This window comes from Xenopus tropicalis, chromosome 3 (assembly GCF_000004195.4).
Source record: "Xenopus tropicalis strain Nigerian chromosome 3, UCB_Xtro_10.0, whole genome shotgun sequence".
In the NCBI taxonomy this organism is placed as follows: Eukaryota; Metazoa; Chordata; class Amphibia; order Anura; family Pipidae; genus Xenopus; species Xenopus tropicalis.
The window spans coordinates 98679849-98694504 of record NC_030679.2 but is presented as its reverse complement, the minus strand read 5'-3'; the positions used below and the strand labels follow the sequence as shown (position 1 = coordinate 98694504).

General features: G+C 41.6%; 1 protein-coding gene across 6 annotated transcripts in view; it reads left to right on the top strand.

Annotated features, from left to right (window-relative positions):
• Positions 1 to 14656, top strand: part of bmp7.2 (bone morphogenetic protein 7, gene 2) — a 51349-nt gene that overhangs the window by 25782 nt on the left and 10911 nt on the right. For 2 of the 6 annotated variants that reach the window (XM_012970501.3, NM_001033938.2), the window contains 1 exon segment: positions 594 to 644. The exons of 3 other annotated variants lie outside the window; for them this stretch is intronic. The gene's annotated coding sequence lies outside the window, so the exon portion shown is untranslated. 6 annotated transcript variants of the gene reach the window in all.

The window sequence follows — 14656 nt, the reverse complement described above, 5'->3', positions numbered from 1 at the left end:
AATCATTTAAAATTTTTAATTATTGGATTCAAATGGTCAGTTCTACCTGACAGTTGAGAGACCATTTCAGAAGACAAAGAGGGAAGTCTGATGTTGCTCTGCTTAGAAAAGAGCAAATAAAAGGTCACTTGACGTATGAGGATACCAGGATGGGAAATAAATGAAGAGAACATTGTATTAGGCAGTATACAGTATAGAGCCCTTTTGTGTAATCAAGAGTCACATGAGCCATTTTGCCTATCACAATGTACAGCAAAGTCATTGTATAAAATATATACCCCTCTCCTGCCCTCTGATCCTTACAGACCTGTAAATGTTTTATCTCTTGTGACCCTTAATATATTCCCAACCATGCCTGTGTAAATGCTGATCATTGCTTTTCATTCACATAGTACTAATGTCAGATACAAGCAGGACACCCAGCACATAACAATGACTTGGATATGGATCAGGTTTGTATAGGAATATCTTTATTATTGGGCTGCTGTAACTGTGAACTTATACAGTAGCCTTCTGCACAGCACGTGCTGTCAGGAGTCTTATTCTTTCCAAATGTAATGAAGTCGCTAAACCAGTTTTTCATGTTCTTTTAGATTTTGGTGAGGTATTGGAAGTCCGACCCAGACCAGTAGCTTCAGCATGTTGTGAGTACTACGGTGACCCTTTCTCTCTGTCCATTATTGTTCTTTACCTAAACTGAGGTGAATACACAATTATGTTAGAGGAAGAGTTTTGCTTTTTAATGAACCATTCATACAACATAAGGGCTTAACCTAATGTGCCACTTGCTACATTTCTTTTCATTACAACCTTTGCTTAGAGAAGAAACACATTCATATTTACAGTGATACACACAGATTCTGCTATTGCACACCAAGGTTATTCTGTTCCTTAAGCAGTTTTACTATTATTTATTTTTGATTTATTTCTGGCAGTATTTGCTAAGTCGAGTTTAAAAGTCTCGGGTCACATCAGAAATATTGTTGTCCTGAATAGCATTTTATTCCCCACAAATTTTAAATAGACTGCATCATCATCATAACCCTCCTGCAAACGGAATGATAAGAAAATAATGGGCAATCTATTTGCAAATGGCACTTTCTATGTATGCATTGTGCATATTAAACTCTAAATGGCCTAGTTTCTTGTGGGTTTTATTCTATGCAACACAAGGACCATGATAACCAATGATGGAGAAAAAAATATTCTCTTTTAATACATGTTTTAAATGTACTACAGATTTTTTTATAACTTTCAATGACATGATATTTTAACAGTCATATAACATTATCCTGTGCATTAGGTAATGTATATTTTCTTTTAATAACCTGCTCTTTGTACATTTAATTAATGTGGTTAATTCCTATGTTTATAATTCTCTTTATTGCCCCAATGACCCTTTAAATTGCAAGGGTTTAGTTATTTGTCCTAAACTGGGTTCTGAGACCGGTGCCATATGTGCCACATTTGGTGCCCTACCTTATATAACCTGCTCTGGGGAGGTGCAGGTGCCAAAAGGCAGATGCAGTAGAAAAGTTGGTAGCTTGTGGCATGCCAAAAGCATGTTGGGAGGCGAGCCTCATGACTTTACAGATGTTATTTTGGTTAGGTTCCATTAGATAGGCTTCACAGTAATAATGTAGTGTTGTTTCTCAATCATGCCAGTATCCAGTACTGAGCTATGAAAAGGGATACAAATTTACTTTCCTCTTTTGACATAAGAGCTACTACTATCTGCAGCATTTACACAAATATATGTTTTGGGATTTATTTATCTTCTTGCCCTGCCAAATGTTTATTTCTAATATTCTTCTTAAGAGTTAAATATGTGAGTAATGTGAATTGTAATGATATACATAATATTTACTGATCTCCTGTGCAGCTTGTCTTACATAGCACATCTGCCCCAAGGCAAACTGTGCAGACATGGGCTCAAGGTGGCCATGCATTTATAGTTGCTCCAGTAAGTGCCTTGTGATTTACATGCAAGTAAGGGTTGTACAAAGGGTGACCCAAATTCCACCACCTATTATCTCTTACATAGCGAATGCAGTTTGCACCTGATAGTGTACCATTTCATTGAGGAATATATTTTCGTGCCCAGCTTTAGTAAATGAGTCATATAATATCAAACAAATGTGTGTAACATAAGTTTCATTACATGCATATCAGTTCATCAGCATAGCACCAAACCAGCAAACTAGACACTGACCTACTTACTTCACCATCTATAGCTACCATGTAATTCCTGAAAATGCCTCTGTATATTTATTATGACAAAAATCTCTGCACACCAGCTTTTACACAAGAAAGCCAAAACAGTAGCATTGGGTTCTTATAGGGCACCACATCAGCAAAATCAAATAAAACAATATAACACAATGAGAGAATTGTTTGCCAGCTGTATTTTAGTCATAAAATCCTTCATGTCACTTTAGTCTAACATTAACAGCAAAACATAATCTCATATATAGGAGTATTGATGGCACTAATAAACACTGCATATTGCTCAACCCTCTCCACAGCTTAATGAGTTGGTGGGACTGTAAGTACTTTTAGATGCATGGCCGCATTATTTGGTATTCTAATTGAGCATACATGAAGTCAAAGCACTTACCTAATGTTGGTTAAAGGAATTAATTCAGTCATTTTTTCCACAGTGAATATTAAATATTGGGGGGTCTGTACCACAGATGGGACTGGTGCCTTCACTTCCTCTGAAGCTCAGTAAAATCAGTACTTCTGTGTGTGACCACTCTGTTATACGTCCTACACTTGTCACAGTTAGAGATGTAGCGAACTAATTCGCGCGAACATCGGGTGTTCGCAAGTCCGCAAATTCGCCATTTTGGGTTCGCCGCGGTTTTTTTTTGGCATTATTTTTTGGCGTTTTTTTTTTTTCTTTCATTATTTTTTGGCGTTTTTTTTGGGGCGTTTTTTTGGCGTTATTTTTTGGCGTTTTTTTTACAAAGTATTTTTCAGAGAAATTTTTGCTTGATCCCCCTCCTGCATGCCACTGTCCAGGTCGTGGCACCCTTTAAACAACTTTAAAATCCAGTTTTCTGGCCATAAATGGCTTTTCTAGGTTTTAAAGTTCGCCTTCCCATTGAAGTCTATGGGGTTCGCAAAGTTCGCGAATATTCGCGAGTTTTGCCGAAAGTCCGCGAACATTTTTGGCGATGTTCGCTTCATCCCTAGTCACAGTACCATGAAATTCTAGTATGGGCAATGTCACGGTGCTAATGTAGGGTAACCTTTGTTAGTGTGACCCTTAATATACTACTAGCAAACTCCTGTCTGCTTCAGATTTTGCTGTATGTTCCCACCCTCACACAAACTTTACTACAGGTATAGGACCCATTATCCAGAATGCTTGGGACTAAGGGTATTCTGGATAAGGGGTCTTTCTGTAATTTGGATCTCCATACCTTAACTCTACTAAAAAATCAATAAATCACTAATTAAACCCAATAGGATTGTTTTGCATCCAATTAGGATTAATTATATGTTAGTTGGGATCAATTACAAGGTACTGTTTTATTATTACAGAGAAAAAGGAAATCAGTTTTAAAATTCTAAATTATTTGATTAAAATGAAGTCTATGGGAGAGGGGCTTTCCGTAATTCGGAGCTTTCTGGATAAGGGATCCCATTCCTGTATTAGAAGAACACATACAACCTTTAAAATAAATACCTTTTTTCCTCTAAAAAGTCCCTAAAGATTGAAGGTAAATGTACCTTTATACCCCTAACACCACTGGCACATTTGTTAGCATTTCCATCATCTCACATAAAACCATTATCATATAAAATCCCCCCATAAGGAAGATATATGGTGGTGGAAATATATGATTTCCTTCTGCGCTGTGATATTCAGAGTTTGGATTGTGTTTTCAAATGCTTGTTTGGTATCTTAAACCTTTGCAATAATTAAAAAAAAAACTTTATTAAAGACTTTTACACTAATTGTAATCTCAGTGTTGCATTTCACTTGTTATTGCCTTAAAGCTTATCAGAAACAAGATCTAGGGTACTTTTTAGCTGCCTATTATATTCTTTTGTTGTTCAGGGAAACATCTCCCAATTTAGAAGGAGCAGATAGCATTTCCAGAGATCCAAACAAGACCATATGTTTCAACAGCTGATGCACGTTCTTGGGACTTGCATATTGTAAAACTTTATGCCACAAGGGGTCGACACTCTATACACAATTCTGCACCCTTGGCAGATTAATATTTGGGTTGATGCACAGTTAATTTAAACAGTTTTGACCTGAAAAAAAAAAATTTTTTGTTGTTTAAAAGTGTAAAATGTACAAAACCATAGGTCATCATGTTTATTGTCAACTGCATAAGAGAACATGCAAACATGCGCAACGAGATGAAATAGTCAGAGCTTTACAGTTTTGTCTTGCTGTGTGTGTGCAGCTGAGATGACTTGAGAGTCAAGTCTGACTTGACTTTATGCAATTGATTCTGTTCATAAGGTTATTATAAAAAATAATAGTGAAATGAATGATTTGCAGTTATCCTGGTTCTTTAACTTTTATTATAAAAAAATATAAACAATGTTTATGAACTAATAAATGGGGACTAGAACCTTCAATACAGGTTAAATATTCAGAGAGGGAGCCAGTATCTTATTTTGATTAAACCATGTTATGTTTTAGAGTTTTTCAGTTCTATTGCATTACTACTGCATTGGATTACTTTTCCTTACCCTCTCGCTGTATCTTATAGTAGTATTTATTATTTTCACAAAAATTAAAACCTGCACATGTCATGTGCACCAAACACCTATGATTATAATGTTCATGTGAATTTAGGCATAATAAAACCAAATGTAGAAATGAGCATTATGTAACTACAGACCTCACATAAAAACCTTAATAATCCTATTCTTATGCATTAGTGATCAGGATCTTCTGTCTGTTTCAATAAGTGTACATTTTATATGCATGAATCTATATTGTAGGATTAATATAAATCAATATTGCTTCAGTCTACAGATCACTCTCTAGACCTCTAGATTGCATAACTAGGATAAATCCCAATTAATGCAAAGCATAACACTGGATTACCCCCCCTCCATTTTTTTTTATATGTTAATACATTGAGTTGATTACCTTTGAATATAATTATGTTATAAAGCTGCCATCTTAAATACCCTGTCAGAAAATATTCCACTTGAAAATGCTCACTGCATCATTTACAGAAATGATGGAAACCCTGCATTAAAGAAATTATTACACCATGAAAAAGCAAAGATCTGCGATTTGGGACTGAATTGCCTATTGCTATCAAGTCATTCCAATCTGCTATGTTCATTAAATGCAATAAGGACAGAGGCAGGCAACAGTGTCGGAGTTTAATTTTGAACACACGGCACTTTACCAAATGTGCAGTAAATAATTTATTTGCCATCACTTAGAATTTGATTATAATCCAGAAAAGTAATAGTAATCACTAGCAAGAATTCTCATGGTATGAACCTCTTTGTTACAGCTTCTGCAGGCTTGCATGTCTGTAGTTTCATAGTCTGTGTAACAGAATGAGCAAGAGTTTTTAGCTCAGGTACTGTATGCCTTTTTTGCAGTGTTCAGCATGATTGTAAAATATAAACAAGCTCTTGTGAATGTTGCATAATACTATACTGCTTAATGTTCTAGGTGGTACTGCATATACAGAGGACTGGTGGAAATAAGAGAGAGAACTGGTAGGAATTGTCCTTGACTAGGGTCCTGTAGGGCCAGCCCTGAGCAATATGCTCTGGTATTCTTGCAAGATAGTCCAACCCCGCAGTCAACTGCCTAGGGTACTTGCCACTGCTCATTGCCCGCCATTTTTTCCATATAGGGTTGCAGGAAAATCCCTACAAGTGAATACCAAGTAATTCATTTGGCTGCATACTACATACTGTAATAGTAGAGTAACTAATGCTTATTCTTGGTGCCTTGCTATTGGCCAAGTATGAAATACACATTCTGGGTTGTAAATTAGTACCCAAAGGTCTTTAGTATCTCTACCCTAGCTCTGTAACATTCCTTCATATCCGCATAGTCAGGGCTGCAGAATATGTTAACCTTATGTATACAACAATAAAAAAAAGTTAAGGCATAAGTTAATATGTGGTGCTGCTGCCTTAGTTTATCTTAAATACTTTTATGGGTTTTTTTCAAATTCAAACACTAAAATCACTTTTAAAAATGATTGACAATAGTTTTCTCAAAAGTCACTTTTTAAAAATACTTTTAAATATGATATCTTGACTTATAAAATGCTTATACTTTAATATACATTCAGGGAAATGGCAGCTCTGAGCAGAATGGCCATTGTTCTCTTCCTCAGACCTTGGCCACAAGGTACAATATATAATTTAAAACCCCAGTATCAGTTACTTTCTTTGCACAATTTTAACAAAGGTGCAGCAACTCTACTGTACCTACAGAATAAATAGCATAACTTAACCACAAAAAAGGATTTACTTACCAATCGTGTGGCTTGTGATATAACAACCCTGCCCCCAAATGGCACCACTCCCACCAAACATCACTGACCCGCCTCCAAGAAGCACTGGTCCCGTCCTGTCCCCTTTGCGTGTAAGGTTGTCTGTCCCCTTTGCGTGTAAGGTTGTCACCTCTCACGGCAATCATATCAGAACAGAGTTATATAATTGCAGGGGTCGGAAACCCCAACTTCATTCGAAAAAAAGATTAAAAAATAGGAATGCAAATGTAAAAAAAACTCTCAGAGATGGTTGAGAGAAAGCATGGGAGCTCATGCTTTGATGTGAACTATTAATGGAACTTTCTAGTAAAAGGGCACTTATATGGTTTGAAATAGACCAGGCACAAAGATTATCACCAAAAAAAAATTTCTGGTCAGATGCAATTAAAGTGCTTTACCTGAAAAAAATATAGTAAATCGGGTAATCTAGTCGACCAGGCAGCTTCCAAAATTATGGTAGGTCTAGAAGGATTTGTGCAACAGGTAAATATTTACAAAATAATTCCACCAAATAATATTTAACCTCAGTCCCATCTAAATACCTCTAAGATGATCTCTCTTTTGCACACATATGCTTTGAAAATACAAAATAGCAAGGTCTGCCACTAGAGTCCCTAACTTGTATTTGGTATGGAGTTCAGTTGACAAAACACTATGCCGGATCTCTGTGCACAATTTAAATCTGTACCTGTGTACTGATTACATTGATATAAAGTTTCATTTTTATGTATTGCTCTCTGTTAATGAGGTATGTATTTAATGTTCTTCAGTTGATTTGAAATATGAAATTGGAAGAGACTGTACAACATTAATATAGGCAAAGGTATCTCATCATATGATTTATCTATCCACTGCTGTCCATTATTAACTCCTATGGCACAAGTCCTGCAATCTAGCAAAGGGGTTACTGGGGACACACCATTTTATACCTCATTAAACACCATAAGAATTGTATAATATTTCCTTTCTAGTAACAAATGAGTGATGTGAAAAGTGGGACTTGGTCTACTGAAGGATACTGGGAGTTGTTCATAGAGTTATAGTTAAAGTAATGTCACAAGTGAATCTTTCTCCCTGACTGTTTGCTTGCATTATGGTTATCTATGTAGAAACCTTGATCAGTTTCTTTAAGTACTAAACTCCAAATTCCAACAACCTTTGTGTTTATATATATATTATTCTGTGTATTTAACAAAATGCAACCTTCAGGATATAATTGTGTTTAAATATATTAGTTATGATAATTGCTGTAGTCGAAATCCTTTGCCAAGTCTCAGCTGGGGGTATTTAATGAGCATCACACAGGAATTCTTTCTATGCAATTGTTATAACTTTAATAATGTATGATGAACTTCAGTTAACGAGTGATATGATTTTTAGCCCTGATGCTAATTATGCTAAGAATGAAAGTATTCTTATTGATATTAAGATTCAGAATTAAATTGTTAGGAAGGGGACGCAAGAATTCTAGGCTAACTAGCATCTTCACTCATCCCTGATAGATGTCCCCTGACTGTTTATACTTTTTGAAATGATTTGCTCTATATTTGTATACTAAGGAGATAATAACAAGGCCTGCTATTTACAGGGTATAGTGATTCAATAATTCACACTCAGTGCTACTGTGGCACACTCGGTACATCCAGGTCACATTCAATGCTATTGTTTCATTCTCTTATTGTGTCACACTTGTTTCAGCCTCTCTGCTGCCCTGAGGTGGCTGGAGTGATGCTGCCCCCTTACCAATCCGCACTTAACTTTACCGTGTTAGAGTGGGGGCTGCACCACTAGTGCGCAGAGCACCCATTGTGCTGCAATAGAAGAGCCTGGAATTCTGATTTTAAAATTGGAATTTTTACTCTTGAAAGTTACCAGGAGCAGCTTTTTGCTCTCCTTGGTAACCTGCTGGGTGCTGCCACCTGAGGCAAGTTCATTAACTAATTGCTGGACTGCCCCTGGTCACATCCAGTGCCACTGTGTCACTCTCTGAGGTATTGTGTCAGTGGTACTGTATAACATTTAGTCCTATAGAAGCTCTATAGTCTATAGAGCTTCTGGGCCACATTCCGTGCTATTGTGTCACACACACTTTTTTCTGGGTCACATTTGTTAAAAACTACAACATTCAGTGCCATTGTGTCAGTCAAGAAAATCGACATTTTTATGACTAGTGGCACAAAGTTTGAAATAATGTTGAAGCGTTTTAAATGTGGTTTTTTTTTTTACATATCAATATATATGGCAGCCCCACACATTTCAGACAGCCAAATGCAGCAATTAGCAATGGATTTAAAGTTCTAAACTTCAAATCAATGTCTCTCATCAAACAATCAATCAATAAACATTACCTCAAAGCTAAAATAGAGTATTTCTTCATACACTTATGTTTGCTGAATTCATAATATTTTTCCTATAATGCTGAGCATTTATTGAAAGTTATCTGTAAGTATTTGGTTAACTGTTGCACTCTTTGGAACACACAAATGAGAAAAATCATCTCCAGATATCCAAGAAGTTGAGAGAATATCTGTCCAAAGCACTGCAGTGCCAAGCTTTTTTCAGCCGGGTTTATTCAGCCAAGCTGCAATGCTGCCACCTGCTGGTTCAGTCTTGTGCTAGACGTTTGTGCCATAAAGGAAGTTTGAGGCTCACAATATATAAAGATGAAATCGATTAGACAGTGAAAGTCAAGAAAATCTCCAGAAATATAGCATCAAAGTGCACAGATGTGGAGCCTAAGGTCATAAACTGTCATGAAAGAAACTTATTAAAACAATGAGCCTTACACTATATGAAATACAATACTCCAAATGTCTTGCTTAGTAAATATCAGATGTGTCCTCATTTTTTAATAAAATGTCAGAAATGAAAGTTATTTCCTTCTTCCCAGTTGGCAGTAAATACAATTTTATATAACCCAGTGGTTTCTCAAAAGTTATGTGTTTATGCTATTAATATAGTTTATATACAAGTTAGCAAAAGATACTGCCTTATTAATTGATATGATATTACAGGTGTTTCCAATAATTTGGATCTCCTTCCTTAAGTCTACTAAAAAAAATATTTAAACCGTAATTAAACCCAGTGGGAGAGTTTTGACTCCAATAAGCAGGGCCGCCATCAGGGGGGCACAGGGGGGACAATCATCCCAGGCCCGGGCTTGCTAGAGTGCTAGAGTTTACTTAGCTCGGGCCCCCTTTAATCAAGTCCGGGCCCTACCCTTTCTAGCGTGCTCCGCTTTGTCCCGCGGCTCCCCACTACTTCTGCGTTTTTATATGGTTGCGCACGTACGTCACATGCACGGGACGCAACCTTATAAAAGCGCAGAAGTAGCGGGGAGCCGCGGGAAATAGCGGAGGACACCATGGGAGCGGAAGGAAGCAGGAGGCCGTTGGGGGGGAGGGAAGGGGGGAGCTGGAGGACGCTTGGGGGCCCTGAAGGACACTTGGGAGGGGGGAGGGAAGGGGGGAGCTGGAGGATGCTGGGGGTGCCCTGGGGCAAGCAGGAGGATGCTGGGGGTGCCCTGGGGGAAGCAGGAGGATGCTTGGGGGGGCCCTGGGGGATGCAGAAGGATGCTGGGGGGGAGCTGAAGGATGTGGAAGGAAGCAGCGGGGAGTGGGCCATAGTATGAGTCATTTGGGGGAGGACCACCAATGTTTTAGGGGGCCCTGGGCTGGCTAACAATGTTTTCGGGGGTACCTGCCCTGGCACCCATGCAAAACATAACCCCTGGCCACCCATGTTTAGGGGGCCCTGGCTACCAAAGTCTGTATGTCCTTTGTATTGATGGGAGGGGCCATTGGGGGTGTGGGAGGAGGGGGGGCCCAGAAAATTTTGTTGTGAGGGGCCCCGTGATTTCTGATTGCGGCCCTGCCAATAAGGATTAATTCTATCTTTTTTGGGTACAAGGTGTACTGTTTTATTACAGAGAAAAAGGAAGCCATTTTTAAAAAGGTGAATTATTTGATTTAAATGGAGTCTATGGGAGATGGCCTTTCCGTAATTCTGAACTTTCTGGATAATGGGTTTCTAAATAAGGGGCCCAATACCTGTACTATATTAAAATATAGATGATATTGATGGAGAAAAAGAAAATCAGTCAAAAATGAGGGATTTGTTACTCAAAACAGAAAATGGCATTGTATTTTGGAGATTTCCACATAACATGTTTCTGTATAATAGATCCCTCTCCTGTATTATATAATATTCGGATACTGCCAAATGCTGAAACTCACCTTAAAGGTTTCATTCAGCTGAACACTCAGCATTTGTCTCAATCCTAATGTTGCAAAGAGTGCTATGTGGATTGGGCAGATAAGGAGAAGTGCTGGTGTGAGTGGGTGTGCAAATGCACTTTCCCTTATTAATAGACCGTTATATACAAGTGATTGAAAATTATGTAGGGGTTTACCAAAAAATGGGCCCTTAGGACAGGAACCCCTAGGACAGGCCACAGGGTGGTGCTGGGAAACAGGGACACTGGGATGACTGGGTTGTTAAACAGTTAACAGGGTGTATACCTGCAGTTCGGGATTTGGCCACAGGGTGGTGCATAGGCCCATATAAGGGATAGCAGCCATGTGCTGAGGTCAGACATTTTGGGGACTGCTCCAGTAAGGAGTACCCCAGGTACAGCTTAGTGTTAGAAGTTATATAATAGATTGCTCTAGGAGTAATATGTAGGACACCAGGAGTTTAGAATGGGTGGACATTGCCCCTCCAGGAGTGGAAGTGAGGTTAAGACCTCCCGGCATTACATCAGCCGGAGTGCAGGGCCATAAGTGGTTAGGTAGGTGGACAAGGTCACCGCTAATCCAAGGAGGCTGTATCTGAGGGGGCTTAGGCGTGAGTACCGGGGTGGGCTGCCTGTGGTGAGGCTGCCTAGCGTGAGTACCGGGAAGGACCCCAAGAGGGGGTGCCTTCTGGCGTGAGTACCGGGGAGATCACCTAGAAGGAGACACTTGGCGGGAGTACCGTGAGTTGCCCAACAGGAGAAAGCACTCAATGAGTAGTGAGGAGATAAAGCCCTGCATGCTGTGTGAATTAATATGTGCCACTCCTGGAGAGGTCCTGCCCTAATAAACGATTCATCTTATTCATCATACTCCGTGTGTATCTGACTATTTCCTGCACAAGGATCACCTACCTGCCGGTAAGCTACTACCCCAGGGAGGGGCAAGGTACTGGGGGCTGTGTGTGGATCCAAGGCAGAGGTACTAGAGACTGTTAAGTTCCCAGGGGGTGGATTATAGTTCCACAACATCATCCCTGGGTGGAGGCACGCCTTTAAGGGAGAAATCCTTATTAACCCCCATAGTAAGCGGGGGCTCAGGACTCCTGTAGCGCCAAGAACCAGTAATCAGCAGGTAGCAGCACAGAATAACCAAAAAGTGGGCTACATTTGGAGGCACTGCTGAGATCGGTTGGAGAACCGTTTAGAAGAAAGGGCCCTAAAGGAATTGAGGCCTAGCGTAACTACAGTACCCTACTTCCGACCGGGCTAGATTTGGGCAACCCCTGATCCGCATCCCAAGAGGGGAGTTGGCGCGAAAGAGGAGCAAGGCAGGCTCCTGGCCAATAGGATTGCAGAGAGTTGGCGCCAAGAGGGCCTAGGAAGACTCGCAAAAAGAGGCGGGCTGGGGGTGACGTGTAGCTGCGTGTGCAAGGTGACCGCCCCGTGAGGTTCTGCGGCCAGTAAGAGGAATTAGAAAGTGCGCCAAGAGCTGAGGGCGTGATCATGCGCGCCGACGTCATGGCGGCCATTTTGGGAAATTCCCAGTCAGCATCCAGTGTGAGACGCGTGAGTGACTGGCTGCTACACTACATTCCTGACATGTATGCAACTAGTGAGAGCGGTAGCGAGGGCCCAGAGTCCCTACCGGAAAGACCCAAGGAAGGCATGAAGGGTGGTGAGAGTAACCGCTACATTTGGCTGGGGTCTTTTGCGGAAAAATCCACCTCCAAGGGGGAGCCGGTGATGGTGCCTCTGTGCGGGGAGTGTGGAGCCGAAGCATTTCAGGCCTTGTCTGCAATACTCGGGCGCTGTATCCGTTGTGGCCGCAGATGTTGGCTGGGTCCCCTGAAAGAGGAGCGGGTCAGCCAGGAGCCGAGTGCAGCAATAGCGCTGATGCCCAGGCGGCGTTGTGGTAAGCTGGGAACCGCACCCTTAATTACCCGAGATGGGGGGACCGGCAGTGTCACGGCTGTGACAGAGTCAGAGGGAGCTGTGGAATCAAGGCCCTTAGGGGGTGATGTCCAAGTGCCCGCAGAAATAAAGATAGAGAAGGGGGAGTCTCCACCAGAGGTGCCTGACAGGGAGGGAGAAGGGAGTGAGCCTGCGCCCACCTCGCCTATAGCTCCAAGTATAACCCCTGAGCCTAGTGGAGTGGACTGTGAACCCGCCAGTTGAGCAGCAAGTCCCTAAGGAGGAGGGGATAATAGCCTCCAGTGTGCCAAATAAAGAGGGAGAGACCCCAGAGGGGGTAATTCTGCCTTCTTATCAGCAGACCCTGTTCAGAGGGGATCAACCTTTAATAGGGGCCACAGGGCCATATAGCAGCAGCATTACTCCTGGCGGGGAGGAACCCTGGAAAGATGATGAGGAGGATGAGGATGTGTTCAGCCCTCAAATCTTCAAGCTGCCTGACCTCTTTTATGCTCCTAGGAAAATTCCCAAAGAGGAGGAAAAAGAGTTTTGGGTGCTGCCTGGCAAAGCTGACCCAGATGTGTTCTGTAGGGTGTCACGCATTCAGCGGGTCATCAATTACAAAATATTCAGGCTCTGGGGCTATTTCATGCCATACGCACCATTGTGGGTGTTTGAAAAGATGGAGGATCTGCTAGACGAATGGATCATAGCAGAAATCTCTGCCAAGGAAAAGAGGGCAGGCAATGCCTTGCATCACTCTGATGTGAAGAAAAGGATGGCTGCATGGAGATTTCTCCGGGCCTTGGAAAAGGAATGGTGGTGGGGCCGCACCGTGTTGCGCCACACAGTTTACAGCAGTGGGAGGAAGAGTCCCCATCCAAAGTATTTCTTTCTAGAGGTTGTTCTGCCCAATGGGGAGAAGGCTAGAAAGCCACATCCAAACTATTATGCTCCATACGAGGACATAAAAATGAGGTTCAGCTACATGGTGTAAGTGGCCTCAAGTGGCGAGTTAACCCCAGGAGGGGCTTTTCAGTTGCCGGGAGTAGCACCTACGGTTTGGTGTGCTCTCAAGGAGAGACTCACTTTCCACATGGAAGGAACTGTTGGGGGTGGGAGAAAAACCACACCACAGCCAGCCGGATGGCCTGGAGTGAGGACTGCTCCAGTTGATTCCCATAGGGGAGCTGTGAGAGTTAGCCCTGGAGGGCTCCAGTTTAAAAGTTACCACCAGTCGGTGAAGGAGAGCCCAAGGTGGGAGCACCTTGGGACCTGGACTCCCTCAAGGAGGAGGGGAGGGCCAGGAAAAGTTTTATTTTTTTGCTGAAAAATAAAAGTGTTGTTGATCTGGGCAAATAAATTGTCCTTTTCTTCCTTGAGAGTGTGAAATGTCTAAAGGGGATAGAGACTCTTGTGGGGACTTTCACAAAGACTTTGGAGGGTGGGAATGTTGTTATGTCTCACTTTTCCTTTCCAGTTCATCCATTGTACCCTGGCAGTCTCCTGGAGGAGCTGTGAAGCGTGATGTGAACAACATGGTAAATGTAATGTATTTGGTAGAATGTGTGTCAGCCAGGAGGTGACAATTTTCTTGTAGGGGGAGAATGTAGGGGTTTACCAAAAAATGGGCCCTTAGGACAGGAACCCCTAGGACAGGCCACAGGGTGGTGCTGGGAAACAGGGACACTGGGATGACTGGGTTGTTAAACAGTTAACAGGGTGTATACCTGCAGTTCGGGATTTGGCCACAGGGTGGTGCATAGGCCCATATAAGGGATAGCAGCCATGTGCTGAGGTCAGACATTTTGGGGACTGCTCCAGTAAGGAGTACCCCAGGTACAGCTTAGTGTTAGAAGTTATATAATAGATTGCTCTAGGAGTAATATGTAGGACACCAGGAGTTTAGAATGGGTGGACATTGCCCCTCCAGGAGTGGAAGTGAGGTTAAGACCTCCCGGCATTACATCAGCCGGAGTGCAGGGCCATAAGTGGTTAGGTAGGT